Source organism: Cebus imitator, unplaced genomic scaffold, assembly GCF_001604975.1.
Source record: "Cebus imitator isolate Cc_AM_T3 unplaced genomic scaffold, Cebus_imitator-1.0 Scaffold37, whole genome shotgun sequence".
Taxonomy (NCBI): Eukaryota; Metazoa; Chordata; class Mammalia; order Primates; family Cebidae; genus Cebus; species Cebus imitator.
In genome coordinates, this window is record NW_016107352.1 from 3,488,197 (window position 1) to 3,504,879 (window position 16,683).

General features: G+C 36.9%; 1 long non-coding RNA gene across 1 annotated transcript; it reads left to right on the forward strand.

The window, feature by feature from the left end:
• The first annotated feature begins 1 nt into the window (after nucleotide 1).
• LOC108301853 lies at nucleotides 2-15,433 on the forward strand. Its single transcript, XR_001824091.2, has 3 exons — nucleotides 2-88; nucleotides 13,376-13,458; nucleotides 15,352-15,433. It is a non-coding gene; the product is annotated as an uncharacterized LOC108301853 (long non-coding RNA).
• Nucleotides 15,434-16,683: the final 1,250 nt, after the last annotated feature.

Consider the following 16,683-nt stretch of genomic DNA (forward strand, 5'->3'; position numbering starts at 1 on the left):
AACTACGGGAGTCGCGCGAAGAATGCTGGGATACTGGAGGTCGGCCCAGCGCTTCCTGCGGGTTTAGCGCTTTTTCCGAGTTACAGAGGTAATTTTTTTTTGTCTCTACTATGTTATTCCGACTCTCTGAATTGCCAAAGTTGAGATTAGTCTAGTTTTCCTGACTATAAAAGACTCATAATGTGTAAAACAAACAAACAAACAAAAAACCTTGACTTAGTTTGCAACCGAGGAAGGAACTCCAGAGAGACTAGAGAGTGTGGTTGCTAACATTCATCAGCCCTTCACATACATTATTACCCCTAGCCCTTAAACCCGTTCCCTAAGCGTGGTATTAAATGTCTCCACATCGCAGAAAGTTCAATTTCAGAAAGAAGCAGCCGAAGTCACTCAGGTAGTGCTAGACAACCGAAATGCAGATATTTTTGCCTGGCTCCGATCTCCAGACTTTTACATCAGGCAGTGTATATAAGGTCTTAGAATTACTTTGTGGTAAATAGCTTGTTAAGTAGAATTTGTGGGGCGTGCGTGTGTGTGTGTGTGTGTGTGTGCAGTAACTCTAGTTTACAGGTTATTATACAATAATGCTATTTAAAAATGGATTTGTGTAACATTTCATGGTGTTTATGTCATTTAGAATTGTTTGAATAGCGTTTGAACATCATTTTGAAAACAGTAGTGAACTGCATGGAACTCTATATATAATATGGAGATGTATATGGATGAATATTGTGTAATATACATACACAAATTGAGTGTTATTATAAATTTGATACATGTTCCAGATTATTTCTATAAATTCCATTCCTTTATTCAATAACTTTAGGTCATACTGCCTACCAGGAGCTGTACATCAAACATGTATAGACAAGGTGCCTTTCCTCAAGGGGCTCATAGTCTACTCAGAGACATGTAAACAGGTAAATCACAATGAAACACAGTAATCCAGTTGAATCTCCATCTTAATATTATGTGAGAAATAAACAGAGTGGGAATACAGAAAATGGAATAATTAAATGTAGAACAAACTTGGACAAGAACTACAATTAGTGTAATTTTTAAAAAATGTATTTTTATTATACTATTTTGATTTGTATAGATTACCTAATCAGCCTTCACTTGTAACGTCCTAAAGTTAAGCAGCATTGGCATAACTACATACAATTCTATTCTGGAAAGGTTTAAAGGCAAAAAAAGACTGCTAAAACAAAAATAAAATAAAATAAAAATAAGAGAAAGGGAGGTTATGTAGACTTGAACTACATTTAAGTAGTGGGTAACCCAGAGGAACATAGTAGTATCTCATGAAAATAGTAGTATCTCACTACCGCAAAAAATTATGCCAGGTAATGCATATCTTAATCAGTGTGACTTATTCATTATACAATGTATATGTATTTTAAAATACGCTGTGCTCCGTAAATATATGCAATTTTTATTTGTCAATTAAACTAACTTTTTAAAGAATGTAAAAAAAAAGGCTTTTGCCAAGGAGTCAGAAAACCCAAATTCTAGTTCCTGGACCTATTATTTAGTTCATTTGATATATGATGAAGTTTGTATCAATCCTTAGCAAAAGAAAAAGATCAACAGCAATATTTGGTGATTTTTTTACCCCTAAAACTGTGTTTATTCAATTTAAAAAGAGGTTGTTGATTTAAAAATCACCTGTCTTATGTCAAGTTCCACCACCCCTGCCCTTTCTTCCATTTTACTTGTTCATGAAACCCGGAATGCTGAAACTTAAATAACTTCTCATTTCAGATGAGGTGGGGCATGTTCAGGGTGGTATGGTCATAGACAATAACTTCTCATTTTAAATGTCATGGCACATAGCACAATGAGCAACTTCATGTTTCAATGGTCATGGTACATGGAATAATTTTGGAAAATAATACTATAAATATATATTTGCAGATCAGTTTGTATTGTAAATCCAGGCTCAATTTCTTCTAAAGGGGAGTTTGGAGAAATTACTTAATTTCTCTGTAGTACATTTTAGTTATTTGCAGTTACAGTTAAGATTAAATGAGATTATGTATATAATGTGCATAGTCCAATGCCTGGCACATAATTGGCATATAATAAGTGATCAATACAGGTTAGCTATTATTAAGTAAGGAACTTATATTTTAAAATATCTGTGCTTCTCCTTGTCAACCCCTAAAAGTCTCTTAAGTGTGTGTTGTGTTTCTTGATCTCTTTTTAACACTTTATGAGGAAGTCAGTCCCTCTCCAATTATAATAATAATTCATAATAATGTATATTTAATGTTTACTTTGTATTAGGCACTGGACTAAACCCATTTTGTATATTTACTTGTTTAATCTTCCTCACAACAGCCCTATTGATATGGTTTGGCTGTGTCCCCACCTAAATCTCATCCTGAATTATAGCTCCCCTAATTCCCACATGTTGTGGGAGGAACTTGGTGGGTGGTAATTGAATCATGGGGGTGGGTCTTTCCCATGCTGTTCTGGTGATAGTGAATAAGTCTCACAAGATCTATTGGTTTTATAAAGGAGAGTTCCCTTATACAAGCACTCTTGCTTGCCACCATCTAAGACATGACTTTGCTCTTCTTCATTCACTTTCAGTCATAATTGTGAGGCCTCCCTGGCCATACGGAACTGAGTCAATTAAACCTCTTTCCTATATGAATTTCCCAGTCTTAGGCAGGTCTTTATTAACAGTGTGAGAACAAACTAATATAGTCCAGTTGGTTACAGGGTAGTAGGGCACTGCTGTAAAGATACCTGAAAATGTGGAAGCGACTTTGGAGCTGGGTAACAGGTAGAGGTTGGAACAGTTTAAAGGGCTCAGAAGAAGACAGAAAAATGTAGGAAAGTTTGGAACTTCCGAGAGACTTGGAGGGTTCAGAAGACAGGAAGATGTGAAAGTTCAGAACTTCCTAGAGACTTGTTGAATGGCATTGACCAAAATGCTGATAGTGATATGAACAATAAAGTCCAGGCTGATGTGGTCTCAGATGGAGATGAGGAACTTGTTGGAAACTGGAGTAAAGGTCTCTCTTCCTATGCAAAGAGACTGCTGGTATTTTGCCCCTGCCCTAGAGAACTGTGGTACTTTGAACTTGAGAGACATGATTTAGGGTTATCTGGTAGAAGAAATTTTTAAGCAGCAAAGCATTCAAGAGGTGACAGAGCATAAAAATTTGGAAAATTTGCAGCCTGATGATGCAGTAGAAAAGAAAAACCCATTTTCTGGGGAGAAATTCAAGCTGGCTGCAGAAATGTGCATAAGAGGAGCCAAATGTTAATTGCCAAAACCAGCAAAATGTCTTCAGGACATGTCAGAAACCTTCATGGCAGCCACACCCATCACAGACCTAGAGACCTAGGAGGGAAAAATGGTTTCATGTGCTGGGCCCAGAGCCTCCCTGTTGAATGCAGACTCCATGGCTAAAAGGGGCCAAGATATAGCTTAGGCCATGGCTTCAGAAGGTGCAAGCCCCAAGCCTGGGCAGCTTCCATATGGTATTGGGCCTGCAGATGCACAAAAGTCAAGAATTGAGGTTTGGGAACCTCCATCTAGATTTCAGAGGATGTATGAAAATGCCTGGATTTCCAGGCAGAAGGAGTGTGGCCTTCATAGAGAACATCTGCTAGAACAGTACAGAAGGGAAATGTGTGGTTGGAGCCCCCACACAGAGTTCCTACTGGGGTACCACCAAGTGGAGCTGTGAGAAGAGGACCACCTTCTTCCAGAGCCCAGAATGGTAGACCCACTGACAGCTTGTACCATGAGCCTGGAAAAGCCACAGACACTTGATACCACTCTGTGAAAGCAGCCAGGAGGGAGGCTGTACCCTGCAAAGCTACAGGGATGGAACTGGCCAAGACCACTGGAACTCACCTCTTTCATTAGAATGACCTGAATGTGAGACATGGAGTCAAAGGAGATCATTTTGTAGCTTTAAGATTTGACTGTCCTGCAGGATTTTGAACTTGCATGGGGCCGGTAGCTGCTTCATTTTGGCCAATTTCTCCCATTTGGAATGGGTGTATTTACCTAATGCCTGTACCTCCACTGTAGCTAGGAAGTAACTAACTTGCTTTTGATTTTACAGGCTTGTAGGTGGAGGGAACTTACCTTTTCTCAGATGAGACTTTGGACAGTGGACTTTTGAATTAATGCTGAAATGAGTTAAGACTTTGGGGGACTGTTGGGAGGCATGACTGGTTTTGAAATGGGAGGACATGAGATTTGAGAAGGGCCAGGGATAGAATGGTATGGTTTGACTGTTTCCCTACCCAAATCTCATCTTGAATTGTAGCTTCCATAATTCCCATATGTTGTGGGAGGGACCCAGTGGGAGGTAATTAAGTCATGGTGGCAGGTCTTTCCTGTGCTGTTCTCATGATAGTGACTACGTCTCACAAGATCTGATGGTTGTATAAAGGGGAGTTCCCCTGCACCTGCTCTTTTGCCTGCCACCATTTAAGATATGACTTTCCTCTATATTTGCCTTCAGCCATTATTATGAGGCCTCCCCAGCTGTGTGGCACTGTGAATCAATTAAACCTCCTTCCTAAATTAGTCTCAGGTATGTCTTTATTAGCAACATGAGAACACTAATACACCTATTGCATACAATTTAAATCCACTTTATACTTGAGGAACTGAGACTCAGAGAGGTTGGTAATGTGGCCAAGATCATAGTGCTAAGACATGGTGGAGCTATTATTTAAGGACTTTCTTAAAGGATAGGAAACAAACCATCCCAATGTGCAGAGAGGCTGACAGTTAAACCCCAGAATTATTTTTTTCTTACGCATAAATGTAGGCAGAAGTGCAAAAGGCAAAGAGGTAGAATGAAAAAGAAAATCAAACTCTAGGATTAACTCTCAATGACTAAGAAACTCTCAACAATCTTAAGAGAAGCATTTGTAGTCAAAACTATGCCTTCACTTACATATTATATCTGTAATTGATTGAATAGTTAGGTAGGAAATCGTTATAGGTAGGAAAACAAGTTAGCAGTGTATTTTGTAGTAGACGATTCTGTTTGTCTCAAGTAAATTTTTTTTTAAGCAGTGTCTCACTCTGTTGCACAGGCTGGAGTGCACTGGTGTGATCATAGTTCACTGTAGCCTCGACCTTCTGAGCTTAGGTAAGCCTCCCTCCTCAGCGTCCCTGGTAGCTGGGACTGCAGGTTCAGGCCACCATGCCCAGCTAATTTTTTGTAAAGATGGGTTCTCACCATGTTGCCCAGGCTGGTCTGGAACTCCCAGGCTCAAGTGATCCTCCTGCTTTGGCCTCCCAAAGTGCTGGGATTACAAACATAGGCTACCATGCCCAGCCTCAAAATTTTTTTCTCCTAAAAGTTTCATTAGGGATTCTCCTGAAACAGATTTTGAGGATCTTTAAGAAAAGTGGACTCTAACAATGCAGGCAGATTCTGGATACTTGCAGCTAGCTCTAAACCCCATTGTAATACATGTTTGGGGTTATTTTTATCATTGTGGTAAGAAGACTTAACATAATATCTACCCTTTTACATTTTTAAGTGCATAATACAGTATTGTTAGCTATAGGCATCTTATTGTACAGCAGATCTCTGCAACTTATTCATTTTGTGTAACTGTAGATTTATAACCATTAAATAGCAATTCCTTATTTCCCCCTCCTTTAATCCCTAGCAACCACCATTCTATTCTCTGTTTCTATGACTTGGACTATTTTGGATTCCTCTTTTAAGTGAGATCATGCATTATTTGACCTTCTGTGACTGGCTTATTTCACTTAGCATAATGTCCTTCAGATTCATCCATATTCATTCATCCATATAGTAGGATTTCCTTTTTTGAGGCTGAATAATATTCCACTGTGTGTATATACTGCATTTTCTTTCCATTCATTAGTTGATGGTCATTCTGATTACAAATAATACTACAATAATACTGCATATTCATGAAAGTACAGATATTTCTTTGAGAGCCTGATTTCAATTCCTTTGGATATATACCCCGAAGTGGGATAATTCAACCATATGATTGTTCTATTTGTAAATTTTTAAGGGAACTCTATACTGTTTTCCATAGAGGCTGCACCATTTATTTTTAGACTTCCATCAACATCACACAAGGGTTCCAATTTCTCCGCAACCTTACCAGCACTTACTTTTTTGATAATAGCCATTCTAACAGGTATGACATAATATCTCATTGTTGTTTTGATTTACATTTTTCTGATGAGTAGTGATGTAGAGGATTTTTTCATATACCTTTTGGGCATTTGTATGTCTCCTTTGGATAAATGTTTATTCCAATCATTTGCCAATTATTTAATTGGGACGTTTAGGTTTTTGTTTTGCTTTGTTTTGTTTGCTTTTGTGTTATAGAAGTTCCTTCTGTGTGTTTGATATTTACCCCTTATCAGATAAATAGTTTGCAAATATTTTTTCCCATTCCATAGGTTGCCCTTTCATTCTGTTGTTTCCTTGGCTGTGCAGAAGCTTTTGAATTTCATGCAGTCCCTGTTGTCTAATTTGGTTTTGGGATCATATTCAAGAAATTAGACCAATATCAGGAAGATTTCCCCATTTTCTTTTAGGAGTTTTACAGTGTCCTGTCTTATATTTAAGCCTTTAATCCACTTTGAGTCGATTTTTGTGCGTGATATATTTAATGGCTTGGTTTATGGGGCTTAGCTCTTTGTAGAAGGTGTATATGTATCTTTATTAGTATTATGAGTACTCTGTATCCAGTGATAGATTCTGGACTTTGGGAAGAATTATAATCCCAAACAGAAGGAGGTTTTTTGGCTCTCTTGTCATATTGGACAAATGAAAATGTGAAAAATTATAATTGTAAACTAACTCTCTAAAACATTTACATCTCGCTGTAGAACAATTAGTAATGAATAAAGATACAGTTATTTAAAATCTAAATGCTAATAATGAGAAGTACTTAATCTACCACAACGTAAAAGCCCAGTCTAAAAAGACCCATCTTGTACCAAACTACCTGTTCAAAAATCGATATTTGCATGCCCAAGACTTGTTTGAAAAGGCGATTATGGTCTCACAGGTAAATCATAAGAATTTTTAAAATTTTGTAAATGCTGTATTTATATGACAGACAAGAACCACTCTGAAGGAATCATTATGGTTTGGGAAATGATATGCAATTTCAAAATCATCGAAATCATTTCAATTGCCTGTATTTACATTTATATAATGGGTATTTATAATGGTGATTATTTTAGAACTTACCTTGTTTTCCAGGATCTCACATTGGTTTCTATGGGAACAAGACTGGCTCTGAAGAGGAGCATTTTAAGAACTCTTTTCACATTCAGTGACTGCTAACTGAACTGTAAATTCTGTTTGTCTGCTAAAGGTTTTTAACACTTAGATTTTAACATGGAAATAAAAGTTGGGCATTCTAGCTTCATAAACCATTTTTAATAATAAAAACTATTTTTATGAAACACCTGGCACATTTGCAACATTTGAAAAACAAAATAACTAGCTTTAGGAGCTAAGGATCTGTTCACTTTATTAAATTTATTAATAATTAATCCACATTGGCCATGTGCTTGCTCTTACAAAATTGCATAAAGAAAAACTTCATCTGATCTATTGTTTTAATACATTTTCTCTGCTATTAATACACACATATACATATATGTTTCCTTAGTTTTATAAAAATCCCTTAAAGTAGTATAAAATGTTCTGCATTTAAAGTTTCTTCTCTGCTAATACTTCAGTCATCCTGTGCTATTACTTACCCTGGTACCATGTTGTACCTTGACCATGAGTTGGGACTTTATCCATGTTCTTAGACCCAAATGGAACTTAGTTTTACTATTTTTTGAAACAAGCTCATAAGTCTTTAAATTTCCATTTTTTCTTTTTCTTGGAAGAAATTTTTAAATCATAAAAAACCCAATGTGTAATTTATGCATTACATTTGTTCAGTTTACTATATTTTATATTTCCTCCCATTTCATGTTTTCCAATTAACTTTATTTTTTTAATTTCCTGGAAAAATGAAACTTAAAAATATTGTTATTTAATTCCCTTTCAACATAATTAAAACCCACTAAAAATAAGAGAAGCCTATTTTAGAAAAGAGTGTTAAAACTCAAAATTTTTCTCATACCCAAACTATAAAAGATGCTAGTTGAAAGCACATGGCATCCCATAACCAACTTATGTACTAGCTACTCCAGTTATTTCTGACATATGATTTGTGTCTTAAATCCGAAGAGTACAGGTTGATGGCAGACTGCCAGGTGGGGTAGAATTAGTACTGGGTGATTTTGCCGTCTTTTTGATTGGAATGTGTTTGCTTGCTCTCAGCCTATCCATGACTGTAGGCTGCCAGAGACTAGTGACAGTTTGAAAAGCGGAACTGCTGGCATTGCTGTGACCAAGAGATCATTCTATAACTCAGGGATCTGGTGTAAGCTCCATGGAATTGTTTTTCTTCTTCTTCTTCTTTCTTAAAAGTATTTTTCATTCAGAATTTGATTTTATGATATAAATTAAGGATTGCCCCACTTTGAAAAAAGGTGATGATAAATAAATGAGAAATATGTAATAAAATGTTTTGAGAGGAATGACTAATTGGCTATTCTATTTCTTTTAAAGACGATTGTGAATAGAAGTACAAAAACTAAAAAGTAAAATCAAGTCTAATGTTAATTATTAGAAGAGAAACAGTTATCTTAAAAAGTATCTGAATCTGAAGGTGAGGAATATAATTGTCTAGCACAGAGCTACTCAAAGTGGGGTCCCTGGACCAGTGGCTGTAAAATACAACTACAGAAAGTGCGCATGAACACTTAGAAACTCTTAGAGCAATTTTACACTACCACTTCATCCAACCCGTGATTTAGTATTTTACAAAAATCAGCTTATGGCATTTTTGAATTTTAAGAATTTGCCCTTTACTACAAATGGAGATGGATTGATTTAGCATAAATTACTGTAAGCAGAAAAGAGTATCATTGGAACTTCATATATTGAGAATAATTTATCCTGTGTGATTCAGTCTGAAAGCTGGGAAGTGAGGTGTTTTTCTCTCTGAAAGATCTCTTTTAGCCCTAGAATAACATATTTATTTTCATAAGATTACAGCAAAGGAGGCTGAAGCTGATATTGTTCTCTCCTTTTGCAGATACGAAAACAAAAGTGCAAAGGGCTTAAGTGAGATGTCTGAGATTACACAATTAACATCAGAATTTAAAATCAAGTTAACTAAACAGCATTGCACTGAACTTATTTCATATTATGATGTATAAAATAAAAAATACCCTAGGTTGATTATGGCATCAAATTCAACATATTTACAATTATATACTGCAGATGGCAGTGCTTTGTCTTAAGGTTTCTGAAGGAAAACCATTGTGATAGTTGTTCAGTGAGTGTACAGTGAAACTATACATACTGCAAACCAAGGTGACGAGTTGGAAGGAATTCAATAACCAAAACCAAAATTAAACAAAGAGAATGAAAAAAGATTAAGGTAGGAACACATAATTTGGTTAAAGAACTAATAGAGCAGAAATGTAAGCCCACACCTCTCTGAAAGGTAAAAAATTCCAGAAGAAAAAGGGTTGACCTTGGACTGTAAATAGGAGAACTAAAACGAAAATAAGAAAGGGAAAGTTTAGACAAAACACTGGGAATTCTTGTTAATTGTCAGGAGTATTAGGTTAGTTGAGTGAGGGCCCAAAAGAATCTCTAAGGACATTTAAAACTGAACAAAGCCATGGACAATGTATTGTGAGCAAGAAGACTTAATGGCAGGGGGATGGTTTGGATCAACCATGAGGTGTTTTTCAGCTCTAATTTCTAGTATTCCATAGCTCTGTGAAGAATAGTTGCTAAATTGCTTGATCAACTCAGACAAATATGAAACTCAACACAAGAATAAAGTCCCAGACAAAACAGTAAAGTCAGCCAAAATTGAAACACACCCTCAGAATGACAAAAAACCGTAAATCTTGCATCATATCCCAAAGATGACAAATTCAGTTACTGGCAGCCTGCCCAGACGGATAAATTCCAGAGACGAGATCCTTCACTGAGTAAGCCCAACCAACAGGTTGGGAGAGTTCAACTTCTCAGACTGCAAAACCTCTCAGCTGATATTAATATTAGAGCAGACTAAAATTGAAAAGTGATGTATTAAAGAGCCTGGTCTATGAGTGAACTAATTCCTCTATTCATTCTTCAAGGAGTTATTATGGAGTGCCTACTGTCTGCCAGCTACTATTATAGGGTAAAGTACCTCAGTGAACCAAATAGTGAAGAGATCTGCCCTTATGGAGTTTATGTTGTAGTGTGAGGAAGAGTAAAGAACACAGTATGCCATATCTTCAGTATGGGAAGTGCTAAGGGGAGTAGAAAGCAGGCTAAGGAATATGGCAGGCATGAGTTGGGGTGTGGCAAAATAGGGGCAGATGGCTGTGTTTAATAATGCAATCAGGGTAGAACTCCTGGAGAAGGAGAGACATTTGAGCAAGACAAGGGCAGTGAGAGTAGTTAGCCACGTTGGTACTGGGGAAGGAACATCCCAGGCAGAAAGAACTTACAGAGAATGGCAGGAATGATGGAGCAAACCTGGTGTGTTTGAGGAATAGAAAGGAGTATTCTTCCCCACACTCACTTCCCTCCAGTGGGTTGAAGTCAGAGAGGCCTGTAGGCCTTTACTAAAACCTTGTCTTTTACTCTGAGTAAATTGCTCTCATCTTGCTGTGAGAATCTTAGGATCTCAGTGAAGAAACTAACGCACTTGAGGTGCCAGCCTCTTTGAGAAACTATTCACCCATACATCAATGGTGTTTCATTGTGCTCTTTTGGATTGTTCAGGTGATAAGTTTTAAGAATGTCAGCATCTTCCAGCAGCATGGGCCTTTAACATGAAAATATGTCCTGTAACTACTGCTACTGAGAATGCAGGGAAAATAATAAATCGTATAACTCTGGATTATAGAGTTACTGCTTTCATTTTTCTCTTAGACCAGCAATAACCATTTTTTAAAAATTATACTCATGATCTTTGTATAATGTTTGTACATATATGAAATATATGCTCTGTCACAGAAAATAAACCCCTAAATATCAGCAATTGTATTGTGGGTTTATATTCTATGAAACCTGATCATTACTAAGGGCTTGATAAATATTTAAGGGTAACTAGGTGCTTAATGTTAGAAGACAAAGATGGATCTGCTTATGAGAAGGAACGACAGTTTTTTTTTTGAGATGGAGTCTCCCTCTGTCACCCACTGCATGCAGTGCAGTGGTGCTGTCTTGGCTCACTGCAACCTCTGTCTCCTGGGTTCAAGTGATTCTGCTGCCTCAGCCTCCCCGAGTAGCTGGTACTACAGGCATGCACCACCACACCCAGCTATTTTTTTTTTTTTTTTTGTATTTTTAGTAGAGACGGGTTTTTCCCTTTTTGTCTGGGCTGGTATTGAACTCTTGACCTCAGGTGATCCACCTGCATCAGCCTCTCAAAGTGCTGGGATTACAGGCATGAGCCACTGTGCCTGGCCAGGAATGACAATATTAAAGAAATTTTTTTTTATGTTTTTGGATATTTGAAAATATTAGAAAATGAAAGGCTAAGTTAGAAAAACACTGTTAATGTTTATTTATGATTTGAAAAAAGTGTGTTCAGTACCTGCTATATGCCAGGCACATTTTCTAGACCCTATGGATACAACAGCGAAGAACACATAAGAGCCTGAGATCTAATACATTCCTCTATTAAGATTCTCTTCAGGCAGCTTACCAGTTCTATTATAACAATATGTAGCTGAGGAGGTGAGTCAATGGGAGACTCATCTGGAACCCAGCATCACCTGTTAGGATGGGATGTGGCTAGGAAATTATGCTTCATGACCTGGCCCATCTGGTCATCTACTCTTTGGAAATCCTCAGGCAGAGACTACATTTCTGAATGTTTAGGAACTTTAGAAAGAGAAGAGAGGATTTGGGTTGGTTCCAAGACTTTGCTATTGTGAATAGTGCTGCAATAAACATACATGTACATGGGTTGGTTCCAAGTCTTTGCTATTGAGAATAGTGCCACAATAAACATACGTGTACATGTGTCTTTATATTAGAATGATGTATAATCCTTTGGGTATATACCCAGTAATGGGATTGGTGGGTCAAAATCCTCTGTGTATATACGCAGTAATGGGATTGCTGGATCAAACAGCATTTCTAGTTCTAGATCCTTGAGGAATCACCACAGTGTCTTCCACAACGGTTGAACTAATTTACACTCCACCAACAGTATAAAAGTGTTCCTATTTCTCCACTTCCTATCCATCATCTGTTGTTTCCTGACTTTTTAATAACTGGTATTCTAACTGGCATGAGAAGGTATCTCAATATGGTTTTGGTTTGTATTTCTCTAATGACCAGTGATGATGTGCTGGATAAAGAAAACATGGCACATATACACCGTGAAATACTATGCAGCCATAAAAATGAATGAGTTCATGTCCTTTGCAGGGACATGGATGAAGCTGGAAACCATCATTCTCAGCAAACTAACACAGGAACAGAAAACCAAACACTGCATGTTCTCACTCATAATTGGGAGTTGAACAATGAGAATATTTGGGCACAGGGAAGGGAACATCACACACCAGAATCTGTAGGAAGGTGGGGGGGTTAGGGGAGGAATTGCATTAGGACAAGTACCAAATGTAGATGACGGGTTTATGGGTGCAGTAAACCACCATGGCACATGTATACCTATGTAACAAACCTGCATGTTCTGCACATGTCCCAGAACTTAAAGTATAATAAAAAAGGAAGGAAGGAGGGAAGGAAAGAAAGAAGGAGGGAAGGAAGGAAGGAAGGGAGGAAGGAAGGAAGGGAGGGAGGGAAAGAAGGAAAGAAGGAAGGAAGGAAGGAAGGAAGGAAGGAAGGAAGGCAGGCAGGCAGACAGGCAGGCCATATTTGAATTAGAACTGTGTTGTCTGATATAATAGCCATGTATGGCTATTAAGCTAGTAAAATGTGGCCATTCCAAATAGAGAAGTATTCTAAGTATAAAATACACTTCATTTGGATGACTTGGTGTAAAATGTTTTACATTTATTGCATGTTGAAATTATACTTTTGATGCACTGAATAAATCAAGTGTACTATTAAAATGAATTTCTCTTTGTTAAACTTTTTTTAAAAAATGTGTATTCTAGAAAAAATATACTTACATTTATGTGGTTGACATTCTATTGAGCCTGAAGGTCTGCCTTTGATTCTCATATTAGCTCAGTACTGTTGCATAATAATGGCTAACACTTGGAGTATGCATTAAGTGGCAAGCCCTCTCCTAAGCACGTTACCTACACTAAAACATTTAATCCTTACAGAAAACCCTGTGAGGAATCATTTTTCCAGATGAATAATTTGAGACACAGAACTATTAAGAAACTTGCTAAAGGCTACAGATCTGGTGAGTAGAAAAGCAATTAGGCTTTTAAAGCTGTAACTAACCCAGTAGCTCTTAAACCTACATGTTCGTCAGTCACCTGCAGGGCTTGTTAAAACACAAATCCCTGAGCCCCAACCCCAGGGGTTTTGACTCAGTAGATGGGGCATAATCTGAGACTGTGCATCTCTACCAAATTTTCAGGTGATTTTGATGCTGCTGACTCACGGACCACATTTTGAGAACTGTTGGCCTAATCAATGCACTACACCACCTCTCTCCAATCTTAATAAAGTCCTCAGCCTTTCTGAATCATAACTGTAGTTCTTATATTTACCTCATATGCTATAAAATTCACCATTTTAAAGAGTACAACTCAGTATTTTTTGCTATCTTCAAAGCTCTGCAACTATCATCATTAATCCCAGAACATTTCCATCACCCCTAAAAGACATTCGATACCTATTAGGAGTCACTCCAGACTCTTGTCTCCCCCAACCCAGGAAACAGCTAATCTATTTTCTATCTCTATGGGTTTGCCTATTTTGGACATTTCATATAGAGGGAGTCATATAACGTGGCTTTTTGTGTCTGACTTATTTTCGTAGCATCATGTGTTAAAGGTTCATACTGTAGTATGTATCAATACTTCATTTTTTTGAATGAATAATATACACTTGCATGGTCATACCTTAACAGTTGATGCACATTTTGGATAGTGTATATTTTTGAGCTATTATGAATTTGTATGAACATATATTTTTATTTCTCCTAAGTTGTAAGTATGATAGGGTCTAGTAGGAGTGGAAGTGCTGGCTTTTATAGTAATTCTGTTTAACTTTTTGAGGAACTGCCAAACTGTTATCAAAATGCTGCTCCATTGTACATCCCCATCAGAAATGTATGAGAGTTCCAGTTTTTCCACAAGCTTAGCAGTACTTGCCATTGCTCATCTTTTTACCATAGCTATCCTAGTGGGTGTGAAGTGTTATTTTATTGTGGTTTTGATTTGCATTTTCCTAATATCTAATGATATTGCACATTGTTTTATGTGCTTATTGGACATTTGTGTATCTTGTTTGTTTGAAAAGATGTCTATTGAAAGCCTTTGCTCTTTCAAGAGACAGAGCTCACTCAGTCACCCAGGCTGGAGTGCAGTGGCACGATCACAGTTCCCTGCAGCCTTGATCTGGGTGCAAGGCATCCTCCTGCCTCACCTGAATAGCTGGGTCTACAAGGATCTGCCATCATATGCTGATTTTTAAATTTTTTTTATAGAGACTAGGTCTTGCTATATTGCCCAGAATGGTCTTAAGCTTGTGGCCTCAAGCGATCCTCCCATGTTGGCCTCCCAAAGTGCTGGGATTACAGGTATGAATGACCACCCCTAGCTTCATTTTTAAATTGGGTTATCCTTTTATTGTTGAGTTATAAGAGTTCTTTAATATTCTGCATAGAAGTCCTTTACCAGATGTATGATTTGCAAATAATTTCTCCTATTCTGTAGGTTGCCTTTTTGCTGTCTTGATGATCCACTGAAGCACAATGTTTTTAATATTTATGAAGTTCAATTTGTCTAAATTTTTTTTTTAGCACTTGTACTTTTGGGTCACATCTAGAAACCACTGGCTAATCCAAGGTCATGAAGATTTACTCCTTGGCTTTCTTCTAAGAAAACATAATTCTTACATCTAAGACTGTGATCCATTCTGCATTAATTTTTGTCTATGGTGTGAGATATGAATGAAACTCCATTCTTTTTCATGTGGATATTCACTTAGCACTACTTGTTGATCACAGGGTCCTTTTAAAATTTAAGAATATTTTATAGTCTGCATTAATTATAATATTTTTATTAATATTAATTACAATATGGTTTTTTTCCTTTCTGGGTGCTTGCCTGCTATGCTGTCAAAGCTTTGTGAGTGCTGTAATTAGAACAAAATGAATGTCCTCAGAATTAAAACCCCACGTCAGTAATGGTTGACCACAAGGCAGGCTTGTTCAATTGCACTGCATCATTTACTGTTGTACCAAGACCCTTACCATTATTATATTGTCCTATGTTAATTCTTTCATTCACACATATAGGATGAGAAACAAAGGAATATTTATCCTATATAATGTTCCTTTATGATTTTTAATACCATTTTACTGTTGTTTATGCCTAAAGCACCCATTCAACTGATGTTATAAATACAAATTTGAAATGTGGTATGTTATTTCCATATACTGTTACAATAATTGAATATAGAGAGCAGACCAAAATAAGATGAATGCTAGAAAATAAACAAAAATGTGGGAAAAGAGGCAAACTTTACCTAATCGGGACTGATAGCAATTAGTACATTACATACATGGATGCTTCCTTTTCATAGGAAGTAAGATAAATGGAATGTGAAACACAATGCAGATGCTGTCCAAATATTGTGAGAGGGTTGCAATGGGAGGTGAAAATGTAGAATCTGAAAGGCATCAGCGCATATGGCATCCAGAAAAATGAGAATGATAAAGTAAGAACTTTTTGGTATTTCCCGAAATAGTGCCCAGACTTGTGACAGGAATATTTAGGTTACTGGTTAGGTGTCACTCTGCAGTGCCATAATTACAGGAGGAAATTTTAGCAAGCTGTTTCAACCTAAAAGTATTATTTCTCCTTTATTTCCTGGCTCCATTGTCATTTAACCCACTGCTGTCCTTAGCTCATTTCTGAAGTAGATATCTAGAGAAAAAATAATTAACTCTCTCTGTGTAAATACTTTGCATTGTAAATTAATAAACTTTTCTGGTGACTTTATGGAACATAGGCATAAATTCAGTTAGATGAGCTTCTGGATTTGAGGACTGAGTGAGGAAAGAAATTTTGGACTAGTGTTCAGCCTAAGCAACATTGCTAAGTAAAGTGATAATGAAATTAGAAACCAAGCCACAGGGTCTTGTAAATGTGCTTCAGACTCTCATTTATATTCAGTGAAATTCTGGTTATTCTCATGAGTCAAATATTAGAAATAAAATGTTAAGTCAGATTCTCCTTTTTCAGTATATTGGTACTGAAGAACTCCTTAGTACTCAGATAATTCTGAATAGGGATATAATTATCCCAAAAATATATTTGTGGGAGCTGACTTCTGTATTGTGAAAATGTCAACTGAATTTGGTAACACGTACCTGAAAGTTCTGGAAACATAAATATTACCCACAAATAGGGCGTTGATATTTCATCTTATTGTTTATTCTGAACTTCACTCT